Below are 14,321 nucleotides of genomic sequence, written 5' to 3' on the forward strand. Positions count from 1 at the left end.
TACTATTGTGTTGTAGACCTGAGGCCTTTGGATTGTTGAGATATATATGGGATTTTTCTTACAAGGAGGTTTGATCTTAAGTATAAGGGAAACTCTACCGAATTTTTTACACAAACTTAGGAAGTCGTTTGTTTCTTTAGTTAATTATTGTTGGTCTATTATTGATAGTTATTTGGTATGTTTGCTTAGGTAATCCAAATCAACAATTTTCTCATTCTCAGCCACTCTAGTAACACTTGGATAATATGTGAGTTTGATATTGATGTTATTTGTAATTTCAATATTATTAATTTATATTTAAGGCATGCTCATACATTCACTTCTATATATGTATATAGTTAGTTAAATGCTAGGCATACTCCTTTGCTGCATATGTTAGTGAATTTGTTTGTGGATGTCGCCTTAAGATAAGTCAGAGCTCTGTGTGTATGTGTGTTGGCGTGAGTATGGTGTTGATATGGATATGGGTAAAACGGATAGTTGTGGCTGGAGCTTAACTCGTTGGGACCCGATCCTTATAGATGGATAAGTTGAGGTGAGCACGGCCTTAAATTGATCTCGCTGGCCCCCGCACTTGAATTATTAAGCAAAAGTCAGCTTGAGTTGACCTCGCTTACTGGTATTGGATTAAGAGAGATGTACAGGGGATCAACTCCTATATATGTATTAATGTGACACATGGGTGCATGCGTGCTCCAAATTAACTTTTATACAAATATTGGTTGAATTGTTTGAACTATGTGAACAAGTTGCATTTCATACAAAGAAATGCATTAGATTTAGATAGTTATAGAAATTATATTTAAAATCAATATCTTACTATCTGAGTCAAACACTCACCCTGTTCAACTATTTTTGCTCAGGTGACAAGTGGCTTTATTTGTGATTAACCTGCTTCCTTTCCCTACAAGTTTAAACAGAAAATATTTTGATTGATTTGTATTATCTTTTATTTTAATCCAAAACTCAGCATGGGCCAATAATTGTATTTATGACACTCCTTACCCGTCTACAGTATATCCGAGTAAAATATGTCATACAGTGTACCGGAACACTCCATTTTATCTCAATCATTTTTATTCTTCCTTAATTTATTTTTATCATAGTTTTGAATATAATTTGTGAAAAATAATTCATTTAAGTCATTTATTGATATTATAATTTATTTTAGGTTCTAAAAATTTTATAGAAATTTCGGCAGAGTACCGGCTAAAAATGGAGAAAACAGTTCTTTGGAACCTATTAAAAACACTTCCAATAATCATTTCCAATCATTCTCAAACTCCAATAATCATCAAAATCTTAATATTTTTCAACAACATTTCCATTTCCCAATCATTCATTTCTCATGGTATTCGGATATAGCAATAAATAAATACTCAATTTTCCATTCATAAACACAATTTCCACTATTTACGTTAACATCAAAATACATTACATAAGTCTCAATTACACAAGAGAAAATAAAAGTTAGTTACAAAATGCCAAAATGAAACCTAGTGTCCTACCAATGCACTGAAGATGGTGAGGTGACACGGACACTATGCAGAGCTACAGGAGGTCTCACCCAGTCTGTGGTCTACTGGGCTCTCGGTTAGTATCTTCAGAACCTACGCGTGGTAAAAGCAACGCGCTAAGCAATAATGCTTAGTGATGCCAATAATAAAATAAAAAGAAATAACATAAAATAAATATGCAGTGAATGTATTGATGTCTCATTGCAAATAAATTTTCGATGAGTATTTGTAGTCGTACTTATTTTGTACTGGTTATATTAAATATTTCATTAAATTTATCCACTTTCATTTTTGGTTGCCCAAGTAACCTATACAGGACGACTGGACTGGATAAACGGGTAAACTAGCACTGGGTATGAAGTACCTCGGGCCGTCACACCATCGGTCACATATGTGTCTCCCGGCGTGCAACAAAACAGCTAATAAGCTGTAATAACATTAGCCACAAGGCCAAGTATCAACATAATGTCAGAATGGCTAAAAGCCATGAAATCACAGAATGGCATAATACCATGTGCGATCGCTAATCGAACCCTATTGGCATGCCAAGCTATCCAAACCAATCTTGTTAGGTATACTAGGGCATTTTACACTTTTGAGTTTTATAATTTTTGAATTTCAAGTCTCGGTGTTACTATTCACTTCATTAGTCAACTAAAATGTTGACTTTTGCATAGACAATAGGTAAATTGGTTTTAATACTCCCAACATACCACATTTTACATTCAAAATTTATTGGTATTGGTTGCCAATACCATTTCTAAGCTTAAAGTTAATTGAGCAGAATTTTCAGTTTTCATACCTTATTTTTACTGTTCCATTAGTCATTTTTGCAGTGGGAATTTGATAAAATCATCAACATGAAAGTTGTTCCTTATTTTGTCTAGTTGAATTTCTTTTTTTTGTATCACTCCATTTGGAGTTTTGTAGCTCAAGTTATGGTCTAAAAACCACAACTGGCCGGATTGGAATTTTTCTGGACTGACCATATCTATAGTGCAATGAACAGTGATTGCAACTCACTTGTTGGATAGGTTCTGCTCATAATTTGGGTTAGGTTTCTTCATGAAAGTTGTTGGTCTATATCTCAACTTATTGCTGGTAAAATTTCAGATCAATTGTAGCATTCTACACTAAGTTATGGCCAAATGAACAATCACTGTTCATTTGGTCATTCTGCAGAAACAGACTGCAGGTCACCCGGATTGGGGCAAGCTTTTGGTCCACTTGGTTTGGTTTTATGGGCATGGTTTCTTCACCAAAGTTGTGCCATTATGTGTCTAGTTTCATGTCCAATTAGCCTTGCACCAATTGAACCTCTACAGTTCAAGTTATGGCTGCCCAAACCTGCTGGACTCATGTCCAATTCTGCAGGTCACCTAGGGCAGCCACACTAAACCTAAATCCCATCACTAAACACACTTCATTTCTTGTTTACCAATAACCAAATAGTCACTAATTTACTATTAAAATGTTCCTACACCATTATAGGAGCTAAACTCCAATTTGCTCAAAACCCTAAATTCTCAATTTCTCTACTCTTCCATTGACCTACAATTCAATGTGCTAAATGTTAAGTTCATATCAAGGGCAGCTTATATACTCATTTAATCCAAAGAAATCATCAAAACTCTAATAAATCCATGGCTACAAAAAATATAAAGTGAGTACATCAAAGGTTTTCATTTGAATTTCTTATAAATTTCAAGTTAAATCAACTTTCTAGTCATGAATTTAAAGAGAGAGGAAGATATTGGACACTAACCTTATTAAAGCTCCCACTTGAGTTTGTCAGTCTTCAAGATTTCTCCCTCTAATGGCTGTCTAAATATGATTTAGGGTGTGAGGATAAATTTTAGTGACGTGAGGATGAGGTTTTATGGTGTAAAGGGTGAGGTTTTAGCAAGAAAAAGAGAAAGCTTTAGTGGAGATAGTGAGGGAAAGAGGGGCTGCCGGAAATTGAAGGAGATGAGCAGAAAATTTTTTCAATTTTTAACTCCTTTTTTTCCGTTTTAATTGATTTAAAGGTGCTTGTTAAAAGATGATTGGTGGAGCTCTTTTTAAAGACATCATATGATGTCATAATTAAGTATTTTCTTTCATTTTCTTTTCTTCTTTTCTCAACTCATTTTCAATTCAATTTTTAGCAATATTTATTCACATTTTATATTATAATAATTATTTACTTAATTGGACAAGTCGGCCAAAAATCATCTCTGAAGACGAAATGACCAAAATGCCCTCCGTTTGGCTTAACGGGCCAAAGTTATCTGTACCGATTGAAAAATTTTTCTAAGTATTTTCTTGGCATTCTAATACCATAGAAACCTCAATGACCCTTCTCTGGAGTCTCAAAAATTATTTTATGAATTTTCCCCCAGGTCTAGGGCTCCTAATTGCGAGAACCGCAACTTCCTATTAGGTTACCCATCGCTTGGGCACCAGCTCATTTAACTTGGTTGTATTTTATTTCTAAAATTTTTCCTAAATTTTTCTTATTAATATTTGAGTTAATTATGGTTCCTCACTTTAGTTTAAATATTTTTCCAGATGTTCTAGCTGTCCGGACCGACACCGATCACCGGAACAGTAGAATATACTGAATTGCTACAGGGAGGGTGTTACAACTCTTCCCCTCTAATTTAAATTTCGTCCTCGAAATTTATCTGATGCAAACAGTTGAGGGAACTGTTGCCTCATCGTCTCTTCACTTTCCCAAGTTGCCTCCTCGGTATTGTGGTGCCTCCAAAGCACTTTCACCAGTGGAAACTGCTTATTTCTCAACTCTTTCACTTCCCGAGCCAGGATCCGTATGAGTTCTTCTTCATATGTCAAATCCGGTTGTACTTTAATTTCTTCCATGGAGATGACATGTGAAGAATCTGAGCGGTATCTTCTTAGCATAGACACATGGAACACATTGTGGATCTTGTCCAGCTCTGGTGGTAAAGCTAGCCTGTAAGCTACTGGTCCCACACATTCAATGACTTCATATGGGCCAATGAACCTAGGGCTCAACTTACCTTTTCTTCCAAACCTCAGTACCTTCTTCCACGGTGACACCTTGAGGAACACTTTGTTGCCAACCGCATATTCTATTTCTTTTCTCTTCAGGTTGGTATAAGATTTCTGTTTATCTGAGGCAACCTTCAGATTAGCTTTGATTAGTTTTACTTTCTCCTCAGTCTGTTTCACTAGGTCTGGCCCTACTAGTTTATCTTCGCCCAATTCAGTCCAGCACACTGGAGTTTTACATTTTCTCCCATACAGTGCTTCATACGGGGCCATTTGGATGCTAGCTTGGTAGCTATTGTTGTATGCAAATTCTGCCAGTGGAAGATATCTATCCCAACTTCCCTCAAACTCAATGACGCAACTCCTCAGCATATCCTCAAGGACCTGACATATGTTTCACATTATTATTACCATTTCAGTTCAATATGTGTATTAGTTTAATTGGTTTTAATTGTTTACCTGGATTACTCTTTCTAATTGCCCATCCGTCTGAGGATGGAAAGCTATGCTGAAGTGGAGTTGTGTACCCAAGGACTCATGCAACTTCTTCCAGAATCTCGATGTAAACCTTGGATCTCGATCAGATATGATGGAAAGTGGAATTCCATGCAGTCTAACTATCTTACTGATATACAATTCTGCTAACTTCTCCAGTGAGTAGTCAGTCCTAACTGGCAGAAAGTGTGCTGACTTCGTCAATCTATCTACTATCACCCATACTGCATCATGCTTCTTTTGGGTGAGAGGTAGACCACTTACAAAATATATGGTGACCCGATCCCATTTCCATTCAGGTATGCGTATAGGCTGTAGCAAATCCGATGGAACTTGATGTTCTGCCTTAACTTGCTGACATGTCAAGCATTTAGTCACATAGTCAGCTATGTCCTTCTTCATACTAGGCCACCAATACTGAAGCTTCAGATCATGATATATTTTTGTATTTCTTGGGTGCATAGCATATACACTGGTGTGTGCCTCTTTTAGAATACTGGCCTTCAATTTCCCATCATCTGGTATACACAGTCTTCCTTTGTAGTATAGACACTCATCTGTTTTCACTTCATAGTCAGTTTCTTTCCCTTTTAGGATTTTTCTCATAATAGCCTTTAGCTTCTCATCTACCTTCTGCCCATCTAAAATCTGCTATAACAGGTTTGTCCTCACTTGCAACTCAGCCAAAATAGCTCCATCTCGAACCAAAGATAGATGGGCATTCAATGATCTCAAAGCTGTGATGGATTTTCTGCTCAAAGCATTAGCAACTACATTTGCCTTCCCAGGATGGTAGTCAATTACACAATCATAGTCCTTCAGGAACTCAATCCATCGCCTCTGTCTAAGGTTGAGCTCCTTCTGGGTTGGCAAGTATTTCAAGCTTTTGTGGTCTGTGTAAATGTAGCACTTTTCACCATACAAGTAATGCCTCCATATCTTCAGTGCGAAGATAATTGCTGCAAGTTCTAAATCATGGGTAGGGTAATTCTATTCATGTGGCCTTAGCTGCCTGGAAGCATAAGCGACCACCTTCCCCTCTTGCATCAATACACACCCTAACCCATTATGAGAGGCATCACTGTAGATCACAAAGTCCTTTCTCGACACTGGCTGTGTTAACACTGGTGCCTCTATCAACATAGCCTTTAACTTCTCAAAACTAGTCTGACACTTGTCATTCCAGTCAAATCTGACATTCTTATATAACAACTTGGTCATTGGAGCAGCTATTAAGGAAAATCCCTTCACAAATCTCCTGTAATATCCAGCTAGCCCTAAGAATCTTCTGACCTCAGTTGTATTTCTGGGAGGCTTCCATTCCATCACTGCTTCTATTTTCTTGGGATCCACCCTAATCCCATCAGCTGACACTATGTGTCCAAGGAATGCAATCTCATTCAACCAGAAGTCACACTTGGACAACTTAGCATACAGCTTCTTTTCTCTCAGGGTTTGCAGAACAATCTTCAAATGCTCATCATGTTCTTCACTGGTCTTGGAATACACCAAAATATCATCAATAATGACCACTACGAACTGATCTAGGTATGGATAGAAGATACGGTTCATAAGGTCCATGAATGCTGCTGGTGCATTTGTTAGGCCAAAGGGCATCACCAAAAACTCATAATGCCCATACCGAGTCCTAAATGCAATCTTTGGCACATCTGCATCTTTCACTCTCAACTGATGATACCCTGATCTGAGATCAATTTTGGAAAATACTCCTGCTCCCTTCAACTGATCAAACAGATCATCAATTCTAGGTAATGGATACTTATTCTTCACAGTCACTTTATTCAACTGCCGATAATCAATGCATAACCTCAAAGTCCCATCCTTCTTTTTCACAAACAGCACTGGAGCTCCCCATGGTGACACACTGGGGCGTATGAACCCCTTATCCAACAACTCCTGTAACTGGATTTTTAGTTTCTTTAATTCTATGGGCGCCATCCTATAAGGAGCAATAGAGATTGGTGCTTTACCCGGCAGTATATCAATAGCAAATTCAACTTCCCTTTCTGGTAGCAAACTAGGCAATTCTTCAGGGAACACATCTGGGAAGTCTTTTACTGTGGGTATGTCACACAGATCCGGCTTAGCCTGCCTAGTATCCACCACATGTGCTAGGTAGGCTTCACAGCCTTTTCTCATCAGTTTTCTTGCAACTGTGGCTAAGATGACATTGGACAAGAAATTTGTCCTTTCCCCCATAACTGTAATCTCATTACCCTCAGGAGTTTTCAAAGAAATCCTCTTCAGTTTACAATCAACCATTGCCTGATGACGTGACAACCAGTCCATTCCCAAAATCACGTCAAACTCATGGAAAGGCAAATCAATCAGGTCTGCCAAGAATTCATACCCCTGAATCCTTAATGGGCATCCCTTGTACACTTTGTTCACCACTACACTGTGGCCCAATGGATTAGTGACCAGAACGTCTTGGTCACTCTCCCCTACTAGTATCCCCCTTTCTACGGGTAGGTTGATGCAGATGTATGAATGAGTGGATCCTGGATCCACCAATGCATGCACAGATGTATTGTAGAGGGAGAACGTACCCCTGATGATGTCTGGGGCATCTTGCTCCTCCTGAGCTCTCATGGCATAGGCTCGCGGGTGGTGCGCCTCGAGCATCTCTCGCCTCGGATGCATGCCTCTGTGATGGTCCCACCGCCTCAGTTGCAGATTTCCTACCCCTTTGTCTTTGTAGGAGCAGTGCTGCTACTTGTCTTTGGAAGCGGTGTAGTAGTTCTGCGTGGACAGTTCCTCAGCTAATGCTCTGTCGACCCACACCTTAAGTAGGCACCAGTCACTCTCCAACACTCCCCCTTATGCCATTTCAGACAATGTGGACATGCAGAAGATGCTGGGGCTGGTCCTCTAAACCCCATCCCTGGAGAGCTGCTTGCGATGGTGTGGGTGACCTCTCCTAGGGGTGAGCGTGGCACAGGCCCCTAAGGTGACCACGACCTTGTGGTTGACTGAAATGCATGCAGGTGGACCTTTGAACTTCTTCCCAGGTGCAGGAGATGAACTAGACTAACCCGGGCTCCTCTTCTGTTGTCTCTCTCTTCTGGTCTGCTCACTTATTCTAACCTTTTCAACTTTTATTACAGCTTCCACTAACTTGGTGAAGTCGGTGATTCCCAAGGCAGTAATCATGATCTTTATGTTGTCATTTAATCCCACTTCAAATCTCTTACACCTTTCAGCCTCATCAGGGACTATCTCCCTTCCGTAGAGGCTCAATTTGACAAATTCCTTTTCATACTCGGCCACTGTTAGCTGTCTCTGCCTCAGGTTAATGATCTCTCTTCTTCTCTCTTTCAGGTATACACTACCCACATATTTCTTCTTGAATTCTGAGAGGAAAAAGTCCTAAGTTATTACTTCTGGTTGCACTTCACTAGACACTGTATCCCACCATTCATATGCATCATCTTGCAACAGAGATATAGCAGCTTCTAGGTTTTGCTATGGAGTGCAGTGGAGTTGTTTTAAAACCCTTCCTGTTCTGTTCAACCAAATTTCAGCTGCAACAGAATCATCTTCTCTCTTGCCAAAGAAATCCACTGCTCCAAATTTTCTTAGTCTTTCCAGGTGTGATTTCTGCTGTGGAGGTGGTGGTGGTGGTGGCATTACCCCAGCCATTTGTTTGAAGAATTCGGCCATTTGCTGGAACACGACCTGTGGAGGCTGAGCAGGCTCTGCTGGAGCTGGTGGAGCAGGTTCTCCCCTTCCCCCAGTCTCAGCTACTGCAGGTGGAGCATGACTCTCCACTTTCTCCTCAACTGCCCTCTGAGATGTGGGGTCCATACCCTAATCAAAATAACAAAGACAAACAGATCTGCATTAGTGTCACCTCGACTCTTACAAATGCAATGCATGGTATGGACTCAATCTAGGCCCAGAAATGAAGGAACGGAAGCGTGAAAAACACAAGATTATACCATTGAATTCAAAAATTTCACCTAGGGTCACATGCACCATGCAAGATTTATTTTTATCTATTTGATTTCAATGATAAACAACATATTAAAACTCTTTTAATATGTTTTTGGATCTGTATTTGCCATTTAAGATTTTAAAATTAATCAGATTAATTTTAGAACCCTAGATTAAATCAAGAACGATTACACTAACCTCTTGATGCACTGCAGCGTGTCTGCGCCTTTGAGATTCGTCTTCAGGACACCAGATGTTGTCCCTCTAGCTTGTCCACACCAAGAACACCTATGGCAGCCCTTGAACAGCCTCTAAAGCTTTTTCTATTAATTAGAAATTCAAGTTCTGCCTTTTAAGAGATTAGAGATGTAAACAGGACACTAGAAATAATTTCTAGTGTTCTTAATTCAAGAGATTGATGGCTAATCTCTTTGAATTGATGAGAGATGAAGAGAAATAGCTGGAGAGGCTCAAAGTGGCGTGACAAATGAGAGGAGAGGCTGTTAGTTATTTTTTCTTTTCATAACCACACTTAAATAGCTAGGTTAACACATTAAACCCTTGCCACATGTCACCCTTTGATTAGCTCTAGGTTTAAGTGACCCAATCACATTGTGCCAAGTGTCAAACTTATATTTAATCTTGATTTTAATCATCTTACATGATTAAAAAAACATTTGGCAAGCTTATGTGTTATGCCATGTGTCACCATCTCATGGTGCCACGTGTCACACTGCAAAATGACCAAAATGCCCCTGTGTCTTAATTTTGAGTTCTTAACCCAAAATAATTATTTTCTTCTTCTAATTAATTTATATCAAATATAAATTAATTAATTAATCTTTATTAATTAATTTCTCATTAATTAAATTCATATTTAAACACTTTAAATATAAATTTAACTTATATTATACATCCAACAATCTAGATTTGGTTTCAAGTCATGCTAGGGACTTTGCAATCTAATTGCAAACCAAACCTATTTAATTAATCAATTAAACTCTTTAATTAATTAATTAAATCATATTTAAATAGGTGATAACTTGTGTATGTGTGTGACTTACTAGGCTCATCACTAATTGGCAATGAGACATGATATCAACTCTTAATATCATCAGAACTCTTTCTTACCATAAATGATTTCTCTAAATCATTTTATGCACCTCATAGACCATGGTTAACACCTAGAATAGCATGCCATGGCCACCCAATTAGTAATAAGGTTTACCTTAAATGAACCTATAATCATATGTTACCATGCACTAGAATCTCTCTGTTACAAAATCCCAACTCAAGCTGGAGTCATGGTTTATGTCAAACTCCATTTGCTATGAATATTATGTTCTCTTTTAATTCCAGTTCTTGATTAAAAAGATTTTCTCATCAGAAACTCTTTTCTGAATAAATCTATCTGTCCTGGCCAGGAACTTGAAACATCAAGAACAATTAAATGAACATAGGATTTTATCTCTATTTACTTAGAGGAACAGATTCCATCTTGATCAACACCTACCTCCATATATAACTAGTAAGAGCCAACAGATGCCCATATACCCATACACAGTACAAGTATGAAAGCAGTATCAAACTCAAACTACCTATATACAAGATAACTGTGCTATCTCAGGTCTAAAGATTATATGCACTGATATGATTTATAACAAAACATTGACAAGAGTAAACTCCATGTGCTTGTCATAAGTGTCACTAGTTCGGCCTACTTATCATGTATAAGTGCCTATCATGTTTGTTATATGGCATGAGACTCACCATTCCATCTTATTTATATCTCATATAAATAACTTGGGAACAAACATGAATACAATCTTTCTGGATAAGTCATGTCCTTATTATGAAGTATCCTTGATTGTGAACCTATTTATGATACTTTGTGCTAGAAATATTGTCACTCATATTCTTAACAACTTAAGAATAATATTTCTAACAAAATATCAATAGACCTTTTCTATTACACATAAATATATTATGTAAACGGAAAAGTGGAAATGCCTTTTATTAATAAAATATGTACAAGATACATACTAAATGATATGCTCTAGGGCATACTACTAACAATCTCCCACTAGCACTAGAGCCATTCATTACAATACCTTAGACCCATCTTCTCAAGATGTCAGTCTAACTGAGCTTGTGACAAAGGCTTAGTGAATGGATTAGCTGAATTTTTCAGCTGATGTTATTTTTCTGCATGACTATATCGCCTTGCCCAACTATATCTCTGATAATGTGATAGTGCCTTTCTATGTGTTTGGATTTTGGGTGAGACCTTAGTTCCTTAGCCTGCATGACTGCTCCATTATTGTCACGAGTAATGGGCTGCGACTCAATGGAAGGAACTCATGTAAGTTACATCACGAACTTCTTTATCCAAGCGACTTCCTTTGCAGCATCGATGCGACAATATACTCGACACGTAGTGGAATCTGCGATCGTGCTCTGTTGGAACTCTTCCAATTGCACCTCCATTACAAATGAACACATATCCAGAGGTAGACTTTCTATCATCGATATCTGATTGGAAATCAGAATCAGTATAACCATCCAATTGCAAGTCTCCACCTCCATAAATCAAGAATAAATCCTTAGTTCTTCTCAAGTACTTAAGAATATTCTTGTGACTATCGATGTTCCAAACTCGGATTGGATTGATACCGCTAGTCAAACTAACGACATATGCGATATCAGGCCTAGTACACAACATTGCATACATTAAACTTCCAATAGCCGAAGCATATGGAATCCTGGCCATCTTATCTCTTTCTTCAGGTGTCTTTGGAGACATCTCTTTAGAAAGATAGATACCATGTCTCACTGGTAACAATCCTCTCTTGGAATCAAGCATGTTAAACCTCTTTAACACCTTTTCCAAGTATAGACTTTGGGATAAACCAATTATTCTTTTCCCTCTATCTCTATAGATGCGAATCCCAAGAATATAGGTTGCCTCCCCTAAGTCTTTCATGGAGAATGTATTTGACAACCATACCTTTATAGTCGTCAACATACCTGTGTCATTACCCATCAACAGTATGTCATCCACATATAAGACAAGGAAAGTGATAGCACTGTCACTAACCTTCTTATATACACATGGCTCATCCTCATTTTTGATAAAACCAAAGGATTTAATGGCTTCATCAAAACGAATGTTCCAACTCCTCGAAGCTTGTTTCAACCCATAAATAGATCGCTTTAGCTTGCATACCTTGGAACCATCTTGGGATTCAAATCCCTTAGGTTGTTCCATGAAAATGTTTTCTTCAATGTATCTATTGAGAAAAGCTGTTTTGACATCCATCTGCCAAATCTCATAATCATAGTGCATGACTATTGCTAATAAAATCCTAATTGATTTAAGCATGGCAACAGGCAAGAAAGTCTCCTCATAGTCGATTCCTTGCATTTGGCGAAACCCTTTCGCTACTAGCCTTGCCTTATAGGTCTCTACCTTTCCATCAGAACCAATTTTCTTCTTGAAAACCCATTTGTTCCCTATAGGTATAATACCTTCAGGTGGTTCAACAAGATCCCAAACTTGATTCTTATACATGGAATCAATCTCGGATTTCATAGCTACAATCCATTTTGAAGAGTCTATATCTGATATAGCTTCTTCATAGGTAAGTGGATCATCTCCATGATCTACTTCTTCATGAGTAGACAACTCTTGTTCTTCTTCATGAAGAAAACCATATCTCACTGGTGAGTGAGATACCCTGGTTGTTCTACGAGGAACAGCTGTAGATGTTTCATTAACGGGTATAGGTTGACTAAATGGATCTATATCCATCGATGCATTGGTTGGTCGAATTCTCCAATTCTAACTCTATTTGCCTTCCTTTGCCTCCTTCTTGAACAAATTTGTTCAAGAAATGTGGCATCTCTACTTATCACAACCTTTTGTGAAGTAGGCAAATAAAAATAATATCCAAAACTATCTTTTGGATATCCAACAAATCGACCTTTTTCTGATCTGGTCTCCAATTTATCAGTGTTCACTTTTGATATAAGTTTGGACAACCCCAAATCTTAACATGCTTAAGACTTGGTTTTCTTCCATGCCATATCTCATAAGGTGTGGAAGAAAGCGATTTTGATGGAATCCTATTCGAATATACAAAGTGATTCTAATGCAAATCCCCAAAGGAGATTGGCATATCGGTATAGCTCATCATACTACGTACCATATCCAATAGGGTACGATTTCTCCTTCAGATACACCATTCATTTGTGGCATTCTGGAGGAGTCAGCTGAGAAACAATGCCATGCTCTCTCAAGTATTCATCAAATTCAGCACTCAAATATTCACCTCCACGATCTGATCGAAGAGCTTTAATATTCTTTCCTGTTTGATTTTCTACTTCAGATTTAAATTCTTTCAACTTTTCAAAGGATTCATGTTTGTATTTCATCAAATACAAATACCCAAACCTTGATTTATCATCAGTAAAGGTAATAAAATAATGAAAACCCCATCTAGCCATTTCTTTAAATGGACCACATACATCACTATGTATTAGCTCCAAAATATTTTTAGCTCTTAGCCCTTGTCCAACAAAGGGTGATCTAGTCATTTTACCCTGAAGGCATTCACAAGTTGGAGTAGGCTCAGAGCCCAATGAGGATAGAATCCCCATTTTCTCCAATTTTGCAATCCTATCTTCTGCAACATGACATAACCTTAAGTGCCAAATATATTTTGAACTTGAGTTGGTTTTCACCATGGCATTGCATTCTTTTAGATCACTTGCATTCAATTTGTGTTTGTCATTATTATCCAAATAATAAAGACCATCATTCATATAACCCAAACCAACATATTTATTTCCAAAATAAATATTGCAAACATCATCAGTGAACTGAAATTCATAGCCATTTCTAGTCAAACTAGATATAGAAATGATGTTCTTAAAAGCATCAGGTACATATAAAATATTATCCAAACACAAAACATGTCCAAACATGTAAAAAGATTTAGATCCTATGGCTAAAGCTTCAACAGTTGAGCCATTGCCAATCCGTACTCTAATATCTTGAGAACGCAAGCTACTCTTTGTTTGCTAGTTCCTGCATATCATTAGAAATGTGAGAACTGGCACCAGTATCTAAAACCCAAGCTGTAGATGAACTATGAGTATCATCATAATCTAAATAACAAGATATGGACATACCTTCCGAAGGTGTATCCTTCTTGTCCTTCAGAGAAGCAAGATACTCTGGGCAGTTCCTTTTCCAGTGCCCATCCTTTTGGCAGTGGAAACACTTTCCTTTGCCTCCATCAGCTTTAGTCTTCCTTTTCTGTTTAGCTATTTTCT

The sequence above is a fragment of the Hevea brasiliensis genome, chromosome 2 (assembly GCF_030052815.1).
Source record: "Hevea brasiliensis isolate MT/VB/25A 57/8 chromosome 2, ASM3005281v1, whole genome shotgun sequence".
Taxonomy (NCBI): domain Eukaryota; kingdom Viridiplantae; phylum Streptophyta; class Magnoliopsida; order Malpighiales; family Euphorbiaceae; genus Hevea; species Hevea brasiliensis.